The sequence below is a fragment of the Antechinus flavipes genome, chromosome 3, assembly GCF_016432865.1.
Source record: "Antechinus flavipes isolate AdamAnt ecotype Samford, QLD, Australia chromosome 3, AdamAnt_v2, whole genome shotgun sequence".
Classification (NCBI taxonomy): domain Eukaryota; kingdom Metazoa; phylum Chordata; class Mammalia; order Dasyuromorphia; family Dasyuridae; genus Antechinus; species Antechinus flavipes.
Window position 1 is genome coordinate 423232060 of NC_067400.1, and position 21513 is coordinate 423253572.

At 33.3% G+C, this 21513-nt stretch overlaps 1 protein-coding gene across 2 annotated transcripts in view; it reads right to left on the reverse strand.

Moving 5' to 3' along the window:
• Positions 1-21513, reverse strand: part of CERS6 (ceramide synthase 6) — a 291619-nt gene that overhangs the window by 149645 nt on the left and 120461 nt on the right. The window lies entirely within an intron of this gene.

Below are 21513 nucleotides of genomic sequence, written 5' to 3' on the forward strand. Positions count from 1 at the left end.
TGGGAGACTTGAAATCTTGTTCCATATTGGTGATACTGTGAAAGCCTAAAAAAAACAATTCCTTCATATTAAAATCTCACATTTTCTAGTTCAAATATTCTAATTTTAATAGGTAACAAGTTTGTTAAAAGTTGACATTAATAGTCTAAGAATTAGACAGTGTCAGGAAAGACAGATGAGAAAACTACTCTGTATATAAATTGGGCAAATTAGAAGAGGGAACTTTACTATCCCAGTCCACTGGGGTATCCCTTAATGAATCATAGTAAGTCATGAAAGAGTTCATTGCCATCAAGCCAAGTCAATAAACATTTACTATATGCCATTCATTGTACTAAATGCTGGAGACGTAGGGATGCCAAATTAATTCCTGCAATCAAATGGCATAATAAAAAAATAAAATTCATTTTTTTCAAATACCATAATGCTAACTCTCTCCTTTAATCATCTCATTATCTTTATGTAATAATTAGAATGTTAATTGTCATGTATTAAAAAACAGAAATTGAATATAGATCTTTTCAGAGATGTGATTTTTAATAATTTTTTTCCAAAGATATACCAGATGATCTTCTCTATTTTCCATTCTTTGCTCCTTTTTATCATCCTCTGCTCAAATGGCACAACTTATAAGATATTTAAGTTTAGGAAATACGATAATGATGAAAATGGGATATGAAATGATAACAGTTAACTGATTTGAGATGAAAGGGAAAAAAAGTTAGGGGAATGAACAAAAATCAGGCTGGTGATTGTGTGAGGAGACATGTAGCAATAATCTTTGTAGCTTCCCCACATGATACAAGACAAGTAATAAAGAAAAAAGGTCACAAAATATCAATTGTGAATACAATGAATTGACAAATGAAAAGAACCAATTGATTTGGATCCTAATGATCTAGCATTCTTCCCATCTTTTCTCTTGAATCATTCCAAGTCTTCTTTTGTCTTGGTAAATAGTTTTAAATTCTAGATGCTTTCTCCCCATGAGATTACAAAACATATGACTGTGATATTTGAGATGGGTAGAATTGGGGAAATTGATATTTGAGAAAAAGACCAAACAAATATAAAAATCTCGAGCATTTGCAACTCAGTATACTTTTTACCAGTCTTCACAATGAGATTAGACCTTAAAAATAAAAACATCCTTCCCAAATCAGGTTGAAGGACAAAGAAGAAGTAGAAGACAGATTATGGAAATCTTTATCTTTTGTTCTATTTATTTGAAATTTCTTCCCTTCTATTTTCATTCCAAAGGAGGAAAAAGGGTCTTCTGAGTTACTTCTTGCACATGAATACTTTCTACCACACTAACTTTAAAGACCAAAGGAAAACAAGAAGAAAGTCTGAATACAGATGCTGATTTTATTATTGGATTTTACTATTTAAACTGATTTATTACTGAACTATGGATCTATCTCTCTTCCCTGCAGAGAGTCTGGAATGGATCTCAATATGTACCAGGGGATAGATATATCCCAAGAACAAGAAACTAATTGTATTGAAATACAGCTATGAAAATAATATTTTTTTCAAGACAAGTTCACAGTCTTAGTGTTTACAACTCTTAAATTCTATTATAATAGAAAAAACTGAAGCACATAGAGATTAAATAACCTTCCCATGATTACATAGTGAATAAGAGGAAAAGATAGGACTAGAGCCAGGTTTCCCAAACTACCAGGTTCCATGTCTTTTCCATAGTAACATTTGTAATATGTATGAGTCTCATGCTAATCAAGCATCTCTCCCATTCATTTTACTAGGATTTCCTTCTAGTGGGCATATAATTCTCTCTCTCTGGAGAAAGGCTGAATTATGATGAATCACTTTCCTCCCCTTTTGGCTGGTGGCCTATAATTTTCTGCTTTATATTTTGAACTTCTCTTTTATAGAAAAGACTAACATCCTTCAAAACAGACGTTTAAAAAATACTTCTTTCAATACAGTGTTAATACTTTCCTTGCCTTCTTCCTTTTGCCTTTGGAAAATAGATGAAGAGATGTGTGTCATTTTACTCTCTTTGATTACCACTTCTATGAATAAATCAAGGTAATATGGCTCTTGATAGATGAAAGATAAAAGAACTATAAGCCTTTCCTAGAAAAATTTCCTATTTCAGAATAAGTCAATTACATTATATTGATATAGATAATAAGATTAACTTGCTTTTTTCTGTGATTTTTTAAAAGTAATATAATAACTGACAACCTTCCATGCATAACTAGATAAGTTACAATCTATAAAAACTCACTGTCAGGTCTCTAATATCCCTATTGAAACGGAGGAAAAGTAGAATTTATATCCCTTTTATGAGCCAAATAATATCTCCCTCTGAATGTCTCAGCAGCCTAGTGATGGGTTTCAAAGGGACCCTTGATAGATGAAGACATAGAAGCAGTTGTGTCTGTATAAAAAAAGCTCAATTACTTTGAGCATCACACTTTGATAACTCATATACCACAACATGACATTTTTTTCTTCCTCTCACTATTTAACAGGGAGATGTTTGCTTCTTAAAAGACCTTTTTATTTTTACCCTTAACTATTTTAAAAAGCAGATTTTTACTGATGTAGTTTTATGACATATTAGAAGCTATTACTTCTTTTGATGCAAATGTGATACTAATAATGCAACACAAAACAGTAAGCACATCCAAAAAAATGTTGCAGCACAGATGGCAAAAAATTCTGTTACGTTTTCGGAATCAGTTTGGCTTTGCTGATGATTTACAATGCAGCTCTTCAATGTCTAGTTGATTAAACCAGAAAACTAAAGTGTAAATATGCTAATGGAATTAATTTAGTAATGAAAGTATTGTTCTAATCATACAAGTTTTTTTTTAATTAATGTAGTCACAGATAATTAGCTTTTTCACAAATGCTAGTTACTAGGATAGTTTGATGGTCCATTCTGCATACATGTGATTTCTGTTTTTGACAATAAACTTCTACTTCACAAAATAATAGGAAGTGAAGGACTCCAAAATACCATTACCTATCATGATTTTTCAATCGAGTGAATGTCACAAGACTAATCCATCAGAAATTTATAGAGACAAAGCATTGCAATCCCAAGATGATGCCTAAAAAGGAATATGTGCAATTTTATTGAATATAAGTTATCATACATCTTTCCTGAAAATTAATAGGCAGACTTCATGTTTCAAGCAGCTATGTTAATTTTTTATTATATATGGATGGGATTTGGGGAATTCACTAACACTAAACTATAAGGAACGAACATATTTTAAGTAGTGTGTATTTGAATATATATGTATATTTTTACCTTGTATGCTTTTACTTATTGGTGTCAGCAAAGTGTACTTTGTACCTTAGATCCATTAACTGAATCTCCATCTTTTTCTTCCATGTCTCACCTTCTCTATAGGATTCTGCCTGCCACTTCAATTACTCTGGGAATGAGATTCTATCTTGTTATTACTGATTCTTCTAGGTACGATAGATCCAACCCTCAATACCATAATGTCTATCATCATGCTTCAATTCACACATCCAAAGTCCCTCTTAGTTAGTGAAGTTCTTCAACATGTCTAAACTTCCAATGGTTACCTACTGCCTAACTCACTTGACCTTCTTCCCTCCTACCTATATGTTCTCCCATTAGACCTTTCCAGAATTTTTGTCTGGTAAACTAGACAGATTTGTCTATTCCTAAGGTCTTGAGTATCCTGGTCTAGCCCTTTCTGCTATACTCACAGCCTTGATAATGACAAGAAATGTCAGCACAGGATGAGTGCAGAAAAAGAAGGGTAATAAAAGCCTCAGGTATCAACTAAAGAGAGGAGACAAAGAAGAATGGGAAGAAAAAAAGAAGAGAATAAAAAGAACAAGAGCAGAGAATTCAAATTTCAAAAATGTCGCCCTCCTCCATTTCCCACAGATCAGAATTAAAGGACCTCCATTATCATAGCCTCTAAATCTCTTCTCTTTATAAATTAGGACAACAGAGCATTATCCTGAGAATAAAATTACACACTAATACATTTAGTGATTTTTATCTCTGTTCTCTAATCCATGCTGCTCCTTTGTATTTTAAGGGCACTGAGATAATTATAGTGGAAACATTTATCCCTGTGTTCTTTTATAGTTCTAGTTGGGACTAAAAGAAAATAAAAAAAATACAGCAATAATTAATCAGAAATAAATATGAAATGATATTATTTCTTCTGTCATGCTTCAAATGTCAGTAATTCAGAAAAGGCCCAGAGCATTACAGGACTTTTTTTGTTATGTCCTGCTATTAGAACTGAACAGCTGGGGCCAAATCTAACTTCTCTTTCACTGCTGAGAACCATGACCTTGCAAAAGAAACTCTGTGGCAGATTATTATTTCATAATTACTCTCCATACTGATGTTGACACTTGGTCCTCTAATCACTGATAAAATATGATCTCTGCATGGAGCCATGGTGGAGGCAGAAGCAACTCTGACTGAGAAAAGGTGACAATTCCTAATGGCATTCTACCCAGGGAGCAGATCATGTTCACTTACTGTATAGCTACCAAGTGCTCTCCACAGTTACAATCACTATGGAGACAACTCAGATCCTAGTATCCATTAATGGAACATGGGAAATATGGAATTTGGCTCTCTCTTGGGATGAGCAAGAGAGGGGGAGGCTGTACCGTGCATATTCTACTCCCTCTCTTATCTTCTCTCTCTTGATGACAACCTGATGTACTCTTTTCTATGATGATTAGAGGGGGAAGGGGATAATCCCTTGCTTTTCTTACTGATTAGTTTAACTACACTAGGAATCAAGAGAACATATTTCCACTCTAAGCATTATAAGTGTGAACTAAGTATGTGACTCTGACATACAGGGCGCAGAAATCAAGATACCTCAGGTTTAATAATATCTATAAAAAGAAGAGGCTTACTGATCACTAAAGTCAATTCCAATTTTGACATTCTCTTATGCTGTCCCAACCTGTTTAAATTCTCTAGATTCAGAACTGTCATTTATAAAATGAAAAATTTAGATGATATTATTTCTATAGTTTCTTCTAGATTAAATCATCAATGAACTTTTCAACAAACAGTACGCTAGGTCACATGGTGGATGGAGTGCCAAGCATGGAATCAAGAAGACCTTCTCTCAAATTTGGCCTCAAACACTGTGTCACCATAAGAAAGCCACTCAACCCTTGTCTGATGTAGCACCTACCTCCTAGAATTATTTAAAGGATCAAATGAGGTAATAATTCTAAATCACTTCACTCAAATAACTCATTCAATTCAAATGTTAAGTCTTTTACTATTAATAATGAAAAGAATGCTGAATTTGACATCAAGATTTGGGTTCAAATTATGATGAATTTCATGCTTACTAATTTAGTTATATTACCTTGTGTTATATAATACAACTGACAGGGTTACTGTAAGGAACAAATGCAATATTTATAAAGAATTAGCAGGACCTGGAGCATAATAAATATTCAATAAATACTTGTTTCCTTCTTTCTTTTCTCCCATGCTCAACACCAACACTACAAATTGTGCAGATCTATGTCTTAAAGTGAAATTTCTTCCAGGAACAAGAAGAGTATGTAAATAAATGTGTCATTGTGGCATCTTTTGAAATAGGAAGGTTTCTCCCCACCCCCTTCATTTAGCTCTAAACTTTCTGCAAAGTTGGTATTTTCATAACCTGTGCTGAAAAGATAAGACTCAAGGATCGATAAGGAATCAATGCAGAAACACTTTTTTATAATTCAAGGACAAACTTTGTTCTGGAAATGTAATAGTTTGCAGTTGTACCTGAGAAAGAACACGAGCTCCAACCTCTAATAATCTGGCTCAATCTTTCTCTGTACTGCAGGGCCTCAAACCTTTTAGACTCCTTTAGGAGAAGGAATGTGTGTGAAAAATTGTTACTGTTCCAATAGATTCTGTATCTTTGGAGAAAACTTAAGGGAAAGGTACACCAATAGTCTTAGGGAAATTTTTGATTACACAAAAACCAAAATAAAACTATTGTATTCTACCAAGAAACACGTTACAACCTTAAATCACTTATAATATTGCTCTTTGACAACAGGTAACAGCCAGAGGTGTTTGGATTAATGCAAAAGATAAAAAAGAATTTTTTTTTACACTTGGAGAATCTAATGAATGGGTTCTACTACTTTGTTCCTAAGTTTAGTTTTTTTGTGAAATGAATGATGATGTAGGAGTTTGATCAGATGAGATGTATAGAAAAGAAAAGCAGAACAAATAATAGTGGGGGTATATTTGTGTGGTTTTTTAATATATACACATATATACACACATATACACATACACATATATTTATAAATATATATGTATATTCCACTGTGTAGAAAAATATTTTAATACTTAGTTCCCAAATTAGAAGATTATTTATTATTTGGGTACTAAAATACTTCAACTGCTAGATAAAATAGATTCTCCTTATTTCAGTGACCCTTCATCATTTGGAAGAAGATAAAGTAAGTCACTATATAAAGCTTAGTAATCAGAAATGCAGCAAGTTTGAGTAGTAGAAACTTGCTCATAACACTGAAAATGTCTGGGTTTAAATCCTGTTATTGGCATGAATTGCCTATGTGGTTATGAATATCAAAAGTTCTCAGTGATTACAAGAACTCCTCTAAGACTTTAAGTTATATATGAGTTTTGAGCTTCCATCAGTGAAGGGAGTTTGCCTATGAGAAGCTTCCTATATGGATGAAATCCCAGCTTTGAACCAAAAATATCAGAGGATTAAAGTCTGGCATAGTTAATGGCAGAATCAGCACCAAAATCTAAATCTTTCCACTCGACTCAATGTTCTTTCCCTTACAACAATGACCCTTGGTATATCACTTGTGTTTCCAGTAATCTTCTCAATAGAAACCCGGGTACAATAAGGCCCAAAAGGAGAATGAGTTGATTAGGAGTTGGAGATGAAAAAGAAAAGACTGAAAAAAGGAATGTCAGGAAACTTGAAAAGGTGCAAATTTGGATTTAAAAAAAGAAATAAGGTAGAAAGGAAAAGAAAGGTTTTTGCATAAGGCAAGAGAGGTAAGAACTTTTCTGAAGTTGCCATAAATAATTCCTATTTGTAAATAAAGTTAAATTATTGAAAGTATGGGAGGACATTGCAAAACATCAATACAGAGTATCCCAAAATTCTTTGTGCAATTTTTAGCTATTAAAGCTGGGTAAGAAAACCTAGAAATGTCAGTTGTTCTACATTTTGACGCTAAAGCCTCTAAATAGGTTATATGAATCATATTTGCAGCAACCTCAGAAGAATGAAGCCACCACTTGGGGTTTTTAACAGAAGATTAAAATTATATTTTAATCAAAACAACTAATATAGGAAAAATTTTTAAATAAGCAAAATAAACTTTTGTTTTATTTATAAGTAACAATTTTTTTTTTTAGTTACTTTGTTTTCTGGCCTTTATTCCTTAAGTTTTACTTAACAAAAGTGGCCTAGAGATTTCTAAAGACATCTCGTCTTACCTGAACTCTAAAGGCTCACCATTAATTGTTGTCAATAAATAATATAGGTTTTCAAAATCACTAGATATAGTTGTGAAATAAGGACTTTTTAGCAAGCAAATTTAAGACTAAATGCTCAGAAGTACTTTGTTTTCTAGAGAAATGAAATATTCCAACCACTTACTTAATAATTTTTTTTAAATGAAAGACTCCTTCAAGGAATGATTAGACTTCCAAAATCTCTAACTGCAGAAGGTTTTTTTTTTTTTTTTTTTTGTTAAAGCTTGTTTCCAATGGCTTCACTGAAAATTATATAACATATAAACCTGGAACATATAAATATTGTATAATGAAAGCAAGTAAAGCCTATAACATGGTTTAGATCAGATTTAAATAATTAAAAACAGAAAGGGTATTAAGAATAGTCCTTCATTCTTAGAATCAGAACACTAAAATAAGCAGAGGCCATATAGCTTTATCATTACCATGCTATCCACATTCTCTATCATACGTCACTAAAATGACATAGGTAGATATATATAAATATTTTACATTTCAATGCATATGGTTAAATACTCTATCAGTCATTTTAATATATGCCATATTCAATGAATCTGTGGATGCCAAAAAGCTTAGAAAAAGAGCTAAGATATTGAATGGCAAAACAAGGCTCTAATTATGTCTGTCTTAACAAGCTAAAATGATAGACAAAATTGATTAAATTGAAATTTCATAGAGATTAATATAAAGATTTACATTTGGACTTAGAAATTAACTTCACAAGTACAAAGTGGGAGAGGCATGCCAAATAAAAAGTCTGAAAAATAATTGGGGGTTTTAGTATAGTGTCATATAAGCCAACCAAGTGTCAAGACAGCTGATACTAGGCAAGACATTTTAGGAAGGCAATGAATCTATTAGATAAGATTTAAAAGAAGCTGACCAAGTTGATGAAGACCCATGAAATCATGCCATGGTGGGATTAACTGAAAGAGTTCAAGGTTTTTGGCTTAGAAAAAATATGACTTAGCAGAGCCACGATAGTTATTATAATAACAATAATGAAATAATATTGTAGCATATCTAGGGAGGTTATTTATAGTTGTCTTGCAGAGATTGGTGAGCTACAAAGTCTGGAAACTATCATGTGAAAGGGAGATTAAACTCATTCTCCTTGGTTTTAGGATCTATAACCATAAGGAACCTATGTATGTAGTAGAGAAAAAAAGTTCACCTCCAAATAAAGGAAAATTGTACAGTTAAAATATATCTAAAAGTGTAATGAGCTATTTCAAGAGGAATGGGCTAAGTTCCCCCTATCTGAAGAAATTCAGATAAAAGCTGAATTACCAGCATTACTTGTAGGGTATAATAAAACAGTGGATTATTATCATTCATATGAGAGTTGGACTGGATTCTCCCATCCCCACCCTTAAGGAATATTCCAACTCTGAACTATGAGAAAAACATTGATTTCCTTCACTCTGTGAATAGTTCACTCAACAAACATATTGCTATGCATATACATAAAAAAGACTTCTTTCATAATTATCATAATCAAGGGATAGGATTTGTGTTGACTTGAAAAAGAACAAAGTTCAAGTCAGGGCTTATCTTTGAATTGCTATAACATTTCTTACTACTCTGGTAGTAAGGTTCTAAATAAAGAAATTTAATGTTTCATTAAAGATTCCTCGATGGTTGTTGCCTTGAGTATTTGTGCTACTGTGGGAGTTTTCCTACTTCTCAGCACATTTATTGAAGTTGATGAAGAGCCATGAAATCATGCCATGGTGGGATTAACTGAAAGAGCTCAAGGTTTTTGACTTAGAAAAGATATGACTTAGCAGAGCCATTAACCTAACCATTTTCCTGTAGAAGGTATCAATAATACTACCAGAGTAGTAGTACATGGTCAGATTTGCTATCATGTACCTCTGGAAATCATTTATACTCATTAGCATATGCTCTATATGGCTAGAGATCAGATAGAATACTCTTTGTTGTCAATTAATTACAGAATAAAGTGGGCCTTTTGACAGTGCAGAAAAGCAATGCAATTTTTAATATGCAGAATATAAAAATAATGAATAAATTCTGATTTATATCAATGAAGTGATTATTAATTCATATGAGATCATGAATCCATTAATATATTGAAAGAATCATATATGCTATGTATATCTACATTTACCCAGTATAAATGCAGCTATATTTTTATTTTTTTTAAGTAATTATAACTTTTTATTGACAGAACCCATGACTGGGTAATTTTTTACAACATTATCCCTTGCACTCACTTCTGTTCCGACTTTTCCCTTCCTTCCCTCCAACCCCTTCCTCAGATGGCAAGCAGTCCTATACATGTTAAATATGTCACAGTATATCCTAGATACAATATATGTGTGCAGAACCGAACAGTTTTCTTGTTGCACAGAAAGAATTGGATTTAGAAAGTAAAAATAACCCGGGAAGAAAAACATTAAATGCAGTTATATTTTTAAATACACAAGGATTTAAATTATTTTCAGAGGCAAAAGTGTGATTTTTAATTGAGGGAATAAAAGAATATTTACCTGCATGCTGAACACCTAAAATGTACCTGGAAAAATCTTATATTGTTTTATATGTATTGAGGTTGATTTTTTTTTAATATTAAAATGGAACAAACACAAAAAAAGAGTTGGTAGTAGCCAAAAGAACCATTCCAACTGAATATGTCAGAGCCAAAAGAGACAATAGATAAAATTAATTTAAACAATGTAAATTTTAAGTGGGTTTTTTTTTTTTTTGATTGAGGCAATTGGGGTTAAGTAACTTGCCCAAAGTCATACAACTAGGAAGTGTTAAGTGTCTGAGGTCGGACTTGGATTCAGATCCTCCTGACTTCAGGGCTGGTGCTCTATGCACTGCACCACCTAACTGCCCCATGAATTTTTAAAATACAAAAACTGATAGAACAGTTTTTTGATGAACTTTACAAGTTCATTCCTCTTCCTTCCTTACTTCAGAGAACAATGTTATTGGTTCAAATTCCTGTGAGATAGTTTACCTCATTAGAGAATTCCAAAGGAAGAGATAAAACACAGTGTCCTGCCCACCCATCTCTAGAACAAAGTTTCTTAACCTGGGGTTTGAAAAATTAAAAATAAATGATTATGATATTTCAACATAGTTAATTTTCCTTTTTTGCACTTAACAATATTCTGAAAAGAAGGTCATAGGTTTCATTATATGGCATGAGGGATCTATGATCTTCCCCCCCCCAAAAAAAAAGTTTAAAAATCTCTCATCCAGAAACGTTGCCTATTGCCCAAGACTCAGCAGAAATTATCTACTTTGCTTTATGGAAAGAACATGAAAGCAGAATCATACCTAAATAATTTTAGAATAGTCTTAACCCTAGAATAATAAATGATCTCTTTTCTTTTCAAATTTCTCACAGCACTCTGGACATCTCTTTTACACTTGTCATATTCTATCTCATATCATAATTATTTTTGTACCCATTAATCCCTCATCAAATCAGAAGGTCGTTAAGAGTAAAGACTATGTCATTTTACCTTTATCTTTGCAGTACCTTGCATAGTGCTTTCTGCATAGCAAGTAATTAATGAAATTCGTGCTAAAGAATTTTATCAAGGATCTATTATGGTCTAACTTTCTACACTCTGTACCAAGTTCTGAGAATATGAAGACAAAAACAAAATAATTTCTGCTTTCAAGAAGAATACATTTTAGGAGCAGAGGGAAAGAGCAACATATGTAGACAAGTATAATATATCTCTTAGGATTGGTGTATGGAGAGGGTGTGGTGTGGGTGTGTTGTGGGGGTGCACATGGGTGTGTGTAAAAAAACTTTTTAGTATAAATGTATTACTTCTTTAATGTTAGACTTATGAAGAAAACTCCTGTCAATCCCAAAATAAGTCAATATACTGCAATTTATAAGCTTAGAGGGGTTTATATAGAGAGTTCATACAAAATACTATCAGGAGCATAGTCATTTTGGAGAAGAGGAAAGACTTTTCCTATAAAATGTGACACCCAAGTTGTCTTTAAAAAATCTAAGAATTCCATGAGTTGGAAATGAAAGGGGAGAACATTCTTAAAAGGCAAAGAGTGTGAACAGGAGTGATGTGTGAAAAGACTGGAGAGAAAGGTGAAAAGGTTTTCTGTGTCAAGTGAAGGAGTACTTATTTTATATTAGAGGCAAGATGGAGCTCGGTTCCCTAAGACAGGAAATAATATGGTCAAGCCTAGGCTAGTTAGCAGCAGATGAACACTGTGCTTCTAACCAACAAGAAAAGTTCAAATACAGCCTCATACACTTACTAGCTATGTAATCCTGGGCAAGTCACTTAACTCTGTTTGCCTCAATTGCTCAACTATAAAATGAACTGGAAAAAAACAGATGGCAAATCATTCTAGTTTCTTTGCCAAGAAAATCTCAAGTGGGATTACAAAGAGTCAGGTACAACCGAATAACCACAAAATCTAGGGCTATAAGTATCAATTGTGGATGATGGATAAGTGAAACTAGAGCTAGGGAAACAAATGTTTGCTGAAATTTAATTTAAATTTTGAGTTTAAATAAATCATTTTTGATATTTCCTTTATAATCAATCCTTCTTTTCTGAGCTTTTGTTTGCATAAATAATGCATTGTGCTAATACAAGAAAAATGTCTACTTATTCCAAAACAAAAAATATTATTAAAAATATCTATCAAGAACGCGCCATCAAGTTCCTTATAAAGAAACTATGGCATGTGTACCAATAGTTATATTATTTTAACCTTTATTTTAAAATTATGTTAAACTGTTACAATAAGTTTATTTTTTTCAAATATTTCTACATCTTATTCCATTTTGTGACCAATATTTAAGCCAGAGAAATAGCTAATCCCAAAATAGGGATGTATCTTAGAAAATATCACAGAAACGAAAAAATAAAAATAGATTAACCTAACACATCATACTTTACTTTTATCCAAATGGATTTGTCTCTATTCTTTTTCCTATTTAATTTATATCGTCATGAAACAAGAAAATTGAAAGAATATTGTGAGATAGATTGGCTTTTAGTTTGGTTTTGCCTAGCCTCAATGCTAAGAATGTTTTCTTCCACCTGAGGAAACAGAAGAAAGAAAAAGGAGAGAAAGAAAGGCAGGGAAGGAAGAAGAGAAGGAGAAACAATGGGTAATAGCCAGACTGAGAGACAGACAACAGGGAGAAAGAGAGACAAAGAGAAAACAAAAGGGAGGGGGAGAGGCAAAGAGAGGATAAAGATGGGAGATTCACTGTGAAGAAAAACTGATTATCTTGCTCAATACTATTTCACTTAGCTCAGGACCACTAAGAAAAACTTCAAGAAAACATTTTCTATTCTTCTCAGTTTGTTTAGAAACATAAGATTTTAGAATAAAATCTTAAGGTCTTCTTGTGCTTTAAATTCTCCAAGGAAAATAGCTGTGTCTAGAATATAAGAACTGGAGGAAAGCAAATCATTCAGGTGCTTTCATAAGATACACCTCTAATGAGTGGAGCCAAGATGATGGAGAGTTCTTCCTTGCCCTCAAACTACTTCTTTCATGAAACGGCATCAGACTTAGTGCTTGACTGAAAAAACCCATGAATATTGGAAGTACAACACAATACCAAGAGAAGATATCCTCAAAATTCACCAGGTCTGGTTTTGCTCGTGGGTGGGGACAGTTAGGCCAGGGGCAGTATCAGGCAAAAAGGCAGGGAGAGCACAGAAGGCAGCTCACATTGAGCAGACCAGAGGAGGGCAGGGTGTGGTGTCAGCTGGCAGAAAATTTGTGGAGAGAATTTTACCACAGTGTGGCTACTTTGCCCTGACAGCAAGCCAGTAGATTAGCAGAGAAGCTGTAAACACAGGGGGTAAAAACTATAACCCCGAAAAGCTAGGATCTCTTGGGACCTGATCACACCCACTCAGCACCTAGAGTGACTCAGAGTGATCTCAGAGTGACTGCTGATCTCAGTGCTGTCCCACTACTGCTTCACTGCTACTTCCTGTTGTCTGTAGAAGAAGCTTGATAACATCACACTGTGAAAAAGTAGACTTCAGGTTTGTTTTTTTTCTTTTTTTGTCAAAATTAGTAAAAAGTGGACTCTACCTGTAGATAGCTTCTATACTAATAGAGAGCAGACTTCAAACCCTGAAGAGACTAAAAACAGATTGATCTGGTCCCCACCCCACAAGACTCTCATAGAAGAAATTAAAAAGGCTCTCACAAGAGAGCTAGAAGAAAAAGGGGGAGCTTTGCAAAAGGGTCTGGATAAGTCATCCCACTCATTTAAAGATAGAGTGAATAAAGAAATCAAATCCTTGAAAAACAGAATTAGTGAATTGGAAAAAGAAAATAGTTCTCTAAAAAATACAGTTGGTGAAATGGGAAAAAAAAATTCCATAGAACAAAACTACTCATTTAAAAAAATCAATTGGACAATTATAAAAAGAAATTTTTAAAAAATGAAGAAAATAATCCATTAAAAATCAGAATTGAGCAAATGGAAATGAATGATTCAAGGAGATACCAAGAATCAGTCAAGCAAAACCAAAAAAATGAAAAAAGTGGAAAAAAAAGTTAAATACTACTGGGAAAACAAGAAAACTGGAAAATAGATCTAGAAGAGATAACCTGAGGATTATTGGACTTCCTGAAAATTATGATGAAAAAAAAGAGATTAGACACTATTTTTCAAGAAATCATAGACAACTGCCCAGATATTATAGAAACAAGGGGTAAAATCATCACTGAAAAAATTCATTGATCACCTACTAAAAGAGATTCCAAAATCAAAACTCCAAGAACTATTGTGGCTACATTCCAGAACTATCAGACTAGGGAAAAATATTACAAACAGCTAGAAAAAAAATTCAAATACAGAATAGCCACAATAAGGATTACTCAGGATCTAGCAGCATTCATATTAAAGGATCGAAGGGCCTGGAATCTGATATTCCAAAAGGCTAAGGAATGTGGTATGTAGCCAAGAATAACTTGCCCAGCCAAAATGGAGCATTTTTTTTCCAGGGAAGAAGATGGACAGTCAATGAAATGGGTGAATTCCATCAATTTCTAATGAAAAAAACCAGAATTAAACAAAAAGGTTGACCTCCAAATATAGGACTCAGGAGAAATATAAAAAGGTAAAAAGAAATGTTGGGAACTATATTTCTGTTATGAGTATACATAAAGAATACATATATAATTTGGTTTTACTTTTATAATATAAAAAAGAGGCTGGAAGTGGAAAGGAAATTGTACCAGAAAAAGGGAAAAGTGGAGCTACTACATCTCATGAAGAAGCAAAGGAAATCTATTATATTTTAGGGAAAGAAAGGAGAGGGATGAACATAATGTATAACTTACTTTTATCAGAATTGGGTCAAAGAGAAAAATATTAGACATATTCAATTTACAGAAAAAATTCTCCCACTTCATCAAAAAGTGGGAGGGGAAAAGTGAAAAGGGAAGGAGTAAGCTAAATAGAAGGGATTACAGAAATTGTAAGGAAAAGGTTTAAGAAAAGGGGAAGGACTCTAAGGTGAGGGGAGATATCCTAAAGGGGGAGGGCTGCATGAGGCAAGTAGTGCTCACAAGTTTAATACTGGGGAGAGGGATAAGGGGGAAAGAAAAGAGAAAATCATAATCTGGGATTAACAAGATGGCAGGAAATACAGAATTAGTAATTTTAACCATAATTATGAATGGGGTAAACTCCCCCATAAAGCAGAGGCAGATAGCAGACTTGATTAAAAGTCAGAATCCTACAATATTTTGTTTACAGGAAACACACTTGAAGAAGGGTAATACATATGGAGTAAATGTAAAAGGCTGAAGCAGAATCTGCTATGCTTCAGATGATTTCAAAAAAGCAGCAATAGCATCCTTATCTCAGATCAAGCAAAAGCAAAAATTGATCTAATTAAAAGAGATAAGGAAGGGCAATATATCTTGCTAAGGAACATAGATAATGAAGCAATATCAATATTAAACATATATGCACCAAGTGGAGTAGCATATAAATTCTTAAAGGAGAAGTTAAGAGAGCTACAAGAAGAAATAGACAGCAAAACTATAATAGTGGGAGATCTCAACCTTGCACTCTCAGAACTAGATAAATCAAATCACAAAATAAATAAGAAAGAAATTAAAGAGGTAAATAGAACACTGGAAAAGTTAGGTATGATAGATTTTTGGAGAAAACTAAATGGAGACAGAAAGGAGTACACTTTCTTCTAAGCAGTTCATGAAACCTATACAAAAATTAACCATATATTAGGACCTAAAGACCTCAAATTCAAATGCAGAAAGGCAGAAATAGTAAATGCATCCTTTTCAGATCACAATACAATAAAAACAGCATTCAATAAAAAGCCAGGGGAAAACAGACTAAAAATTAATTGGAAACTAAATAATCTCATCCTAAAGAATAATTGGTTGAAACAGCAAATCATAGACACAATTAATAATTTCACCCAAGAGAATGACAATAATGAGATGCCATACCAAAATGTGTGGGATGTAGCCAAAGTGATAATAAGGGGAAATTTTATATCTCTCAAGGCCTACTTGCATAAAATAAAGAAAGAGAAAATCAATGAATTAGGCTTGCAACTAAAAAAGCTTTAAAAAAAAAAAAGAGCAAATTAAAAACCTCCCAGTCAAACACTAAACTTGAAATTCTAAAAATAAAAGGAGAGAATAAAAAAGCTATTGAGTTAATAAATAAAACTAAGAGTTGGTGCTATATAAAAAAAATAGATAAACCCTTGGTACAAAAAGTAAAGAGGAAAATCAAATTGTTAGTCTTAAAAATGAAAAGGGAGAACTTGCCATTAATGAAGAGGAAATTAGAGCAATAATTAGGAGTCACTTTGCCCAACTTTATGCCAATAAATTTGCTAACTTAAATGAAATGATGAATACCTTCAAAAATATAACTTGCCCAGATTAACAAAGGAAGAAGTCAATTGGTTAAAACAGTCCCATTTTAGAAAAAGAAATAGAACAAACTATTAATCAACTCCCTAAGAAAAAATTACCAGGGCTAGATGGATTTACATGTGAATTCTAGCAAACATTTAAAGAACAATTAACTCCAATATTATGTAAACTATTTGAAAAAATAGTGATTGAAGGAGTCCTACAAAATTCCTTTTATGACACAGACATGGTACTGATAACTAAACCAGGTAGGATGACAACGAAGAAAGAAAATTATAGACTAATCTTCCTAATGAACATTGATGCAAAAATATTCATAAAATAGTAGCAAAAAGATTACAGAAAATCATCCCCAGGATGATACACCATGACCAAGTAGGATTTATATCAGGAATGCAGGGCTGGTTCAATATTAAGAAAACTATTAACATAATTGACTATATCAATAACTAAATAAACAAAAAATCATATGATCATCTCAATAGATGCAGAAAAAGTATTTGATAAAATACAAAACCCATTCCAATTAAAAACACTAGAGAGCATAGGAATAAATGGACTTTTCCTTAAAATAGTCAGTAGCATCTATTTAAAACTATCAGTAAGCATCATATGTAATGGTGATAAACTAGAACCATTCCCAATAACACCAGGAGTGAAACAAGGCTGCCCACGATCACAATTACTATTCAATACTGTATTAGAAGTGCTAGCTTTGGCAATAAGAGATGGAAAAGAGATTAAAGGAATTAGAGAAGGAAACCAAAATATTACTCTTTGCAGATGATATGATGGTATACTTGGAGAACCCCAGAGATTATACTAAAAACTATTAGAAACAATCCAAAACTTTAGCAAAGTTGCAGGATACAAAATAAATCCACATAAATCCTAAGCATTTTTATATATCACCAACAAAATCCAACAGCAAGAGATAAAAAGAGAAATTCCATTTAACATAACTGTCAATAGCATAAAATATTTGGGAATCTATCTGCCAAAGGAAAGTCAGGAGCTATATGAACAAAACTACAAAACACTTTCCACACGAATAAAGTCAGATCTAAATAATTGGAAAAATATTAAATGCTCTAGGATAGGCCAAGCAAATATAATAAAGATGACAATACTCCTTAAACTAATCTATTTATTTAGTGCTATACCAATCAGACTCCCAAGAAACTATTTTAATAACCTGGAAAAAATAACAACAAAATTCATATGGAAGAACAAAAGGTCAAGAAATTCAAGGGAACTAATGAAAAAAAAAATCAAATGAAGGTGGCCTAGCTGTACCTGATTTAAAACTATATTATAAAGCAGAGATATTGGCTAAGAAATAAACTAGTTGATCAGTGGAATAGGTTAGGTTCACAGACTATGCTCAAAGAGTTATCAAACTGTGCATACCCTTTGATCCAGCAGTGTTTCTATTGGGCTTATACCCCAAAGAGATACTAAAGAAGGGAAAGAGATCTGTATGTGCCAAAATGTTTGTGGCAGCCCTGTTTGTAGTGGCTAGAAGCTGGAAAATGAATGGATACCCATCAATTGGAGAATGGTTGGGTAAATTGTGGTATATGAACATTATGGAATATTATTGTTCTGTAAGGAATGACCAGCAGGATGAATACAGAGAGGACTGGCGAGACTTACATGAACTGATGCTAAGTGAAATGAGCAGAACCAGGAGATCATTATATACCTCAACAGCAATACTGTTTGAGGATGTATTCTGATGGCAGTGGATCTCTTTGATAAAGAGAGCTAAGTCAGTTTCAATTGATCAAAGATGGACAGAAGCAATTACACTCAAAGAAAGAATACTGGGAAATGAATATAAACTGCTTGCATTTTTGTTTTTCTTTCCGGGTTATTTATACCTTCTGAATCCAATTCTCCCTGTGCAATAAGAGAACTGTTCGGTTCTGCACACATATATTGTATCTAGGATATACTGTAACCTATTCAACATATATTGCTTGCCATCTGGGGGAGGAAGTGTAAGGAGGGAGGGGAAAAATCGGAATAGGAGTGAGTGCAAGGGATAATGCTGTAAAAAATTACCCTGGCATGGGTTCTATCAATAAAAAGTTATTTAAAAAAAAAAAAGGGAAACTGATGCATTGTTGGTGGAGTTGTGAACAGATCCAATCATTCCGGAGAGCAATTTGGAAATATGCTCAAAAAGTTATCAAACTGTGCATACTCTTTGATCCAGAAATGTTACTAATGGGCTTATATCCAAAGGAGATATTAAAGGAGGGAAAGAGATCTCTATGTGCAAAAAATGTGGCAGCTTTTTTGATAGTAGTTAAAAACTGGAAATTGAATGGATGCCCATCAACTGGAGAATGGTTGGATAAATTATGGTATATGAATATTATGGGATATTATTATTCTGTAAAAAATGACCAGCAGGATGAATACAGAGAGGCTTGGAACGACTTACATGAACTAATGCTGAGTGAAATGAGCAGAACCAGGAGATCATTATATACTTCAACAACAATACTATATGAGGATCAATTCTAATGGAAGTGGATATCTTTGGTATGAGAGGATCCAATTCATCAGTGATGAATAGAACTAGCTACACCCAGAGAAAGAACACTGGGAAATGAATGTGGACTGCTTGCATTTTTGTTTTTCTTCCCAGGTTGTTTTTTAACCTTTCTAAATCCGATTTTTTCTTGTGCAACAAGAAAACTGTATAAATATGTACACATATATTTAAGATATACTTTAACATGTTTAAATGTATGAGACTGCCTGCCATTTAGGGGAGAGGGTGGAGGGAAAAAAGGGAAAAGTTTAAACAGAAGTGACTGCAAGGGTCAATGTTGAAAAATTACCTATGCATATGTTCTGTCAATAAAAAGTTATAATAATAAAAAAGATGCTCCTCACAATAACCCTGGGAGGTAGCTGCTACTATTATTCCCATTTTACAGTTGTGTAAACTGAGGTAAGCAGAGATGAAGTGATGTGCCCAGGTCATACAGCCAGTAAGTAGCCAAGGCTAGATTTGAATTCAGGTCTTCCTACTTTCTGACTGCAAGCATATCACGAAATCCTCTGGCAGTATGGTGAAGTATACAAACCCCTTGTCAAAATAATGTTTCAAATGCATAAGACAAAGTACATCAAAATTTTAAAATAAATCAATAGTAATATTAATTGAATACAATTATCTAAATATTAAATAAGTTCATGATCTCATGGTTAAGAACATCTGCTGTCATATGTGACAAAAACAAAACAAAAATTCCTGCCCCAAAGCACTGATGCCCTTGCTCTTAGACTTGAGGTTCCTAACCTTTTTGTAAGAGATATGCCTTTGGCAGTGTAGTGAAACTAATGGACTCTTTCAGATATTTTTTAAATTCATAATTGAAGGAAGTAGTAAATTTCAGCAAGAGAGTAGTGTTTAAAAATAGAGATATACTTGTATCATTTTGGTGTCTGGGAAAAAGATCATAAGTTTTGTAGTCAAACACCTGGTTTTAATCCTGGTTCTTTAACTTAATCAATTAATCAGTACATGTATATTATGTGCCTGCTATTTTCTATTCACTGTATTAGGCAACTTAAAATAGTGATCAGGCTCAGAGTCTGGAAGTGCAGAAACAGGACATGAACCTATCTTTCTGGCTAACAAGCCAATTCTCTACTTACTATGATGCCTTTTAAAATTATTAGGGATAAAAAATGGAGAAAGCAGAACATTTCTAGAGGAAATTTTCTCTACCAAACTTAATGAAATTAGACAATTTAAACCAATATTTCATAACAATATCTGCAATTGGACAGAGGTTGAAAGCATCTGATACTTCAATATTATAATATCAGGTAATGTAATTAGAATATTGAAGGTTTACCTAAATATTTAAAAGACAATCAAATAAAGAAGGGTTTTTTAAAATTGTTTTTTGGGGGGTTAAGTGACTTGCCTAGGGTCACACAGCTGGGAAGTATTAAGTATCTGAGACCAGATTTGAACTCAGGTTCTTCTGACTTCAGGTCTGGTGCTCTAACTACTGGGCCACCTAGCTGCCCTTAAAGAAGGTATTGAGTAAGCTAAAATTATCTAAGAAAAGGGAATAATATCCATCCATTCATCCATCTACAAATGTATACACACATTCACACATTTGTATACACACACACACACACACACACACACACACACACATATATATATATATATATATATACTGTAATGTTTTTGTTTGGTTTTCTGGAGGTCTTGGAGCCTTGTTTCAATAATCACCACAAGAACAGCCAAGAGTTAAAGTCCAAATCCTTTATTATCTCTTTCACAATCTAGTTTCCTTGCCTGGGGCCTGGACCAGCTTTCTAGAGAGGCTTTCAGATAGACCTTGGTCTCAGTGCAGGAGGCCAGCCACCAAGGTGATATGAGATGAACTGAATGAATATGGCTCTCTGTCTGAGTCCAAGGGCTTGTGCTTCAGCCTCCAGCTACCACAAAGGTGGACAATGGAATGAATCTGTCTCTGGGTCCCGGCTGGGCTGTTATATACTCTATTATAATTACATTATCATAGGTGTGAATCTTGTGGAACTATATTAAGTACTAAGTTCATGTACTGGACCAGAGAACTATTAATCACCATGCTAAACTAGATAACTATTGTCTCATCAATTCCACTGACTTAACACCTTATAAGAATCCTTGTTTCAGAATTCTGGCCCATAACAATATACATATATACATACACATACATACAAATGTATACATACATTTGTGTATATATACATATACATACACATATACACACACGTGCACAATTTTGGAAGGAACATCAAGAATCTTCTGCTAACAAAATAAATTTGGAATGACCATGTCTCTTTTAGGGCCCTCATCTAGACAGTTTCAGTATCTCATAATGAAACTAAGCACTGAATTTTTTATTGAAAATTTTCATTGCAATCTCCACAAATGACTTTCACAGATGAATGGGACTTCTTAGATGCAGGACATAGCAAGACAAACTAGCAGGAAACTCAATATGTGGAAGGAATACCAT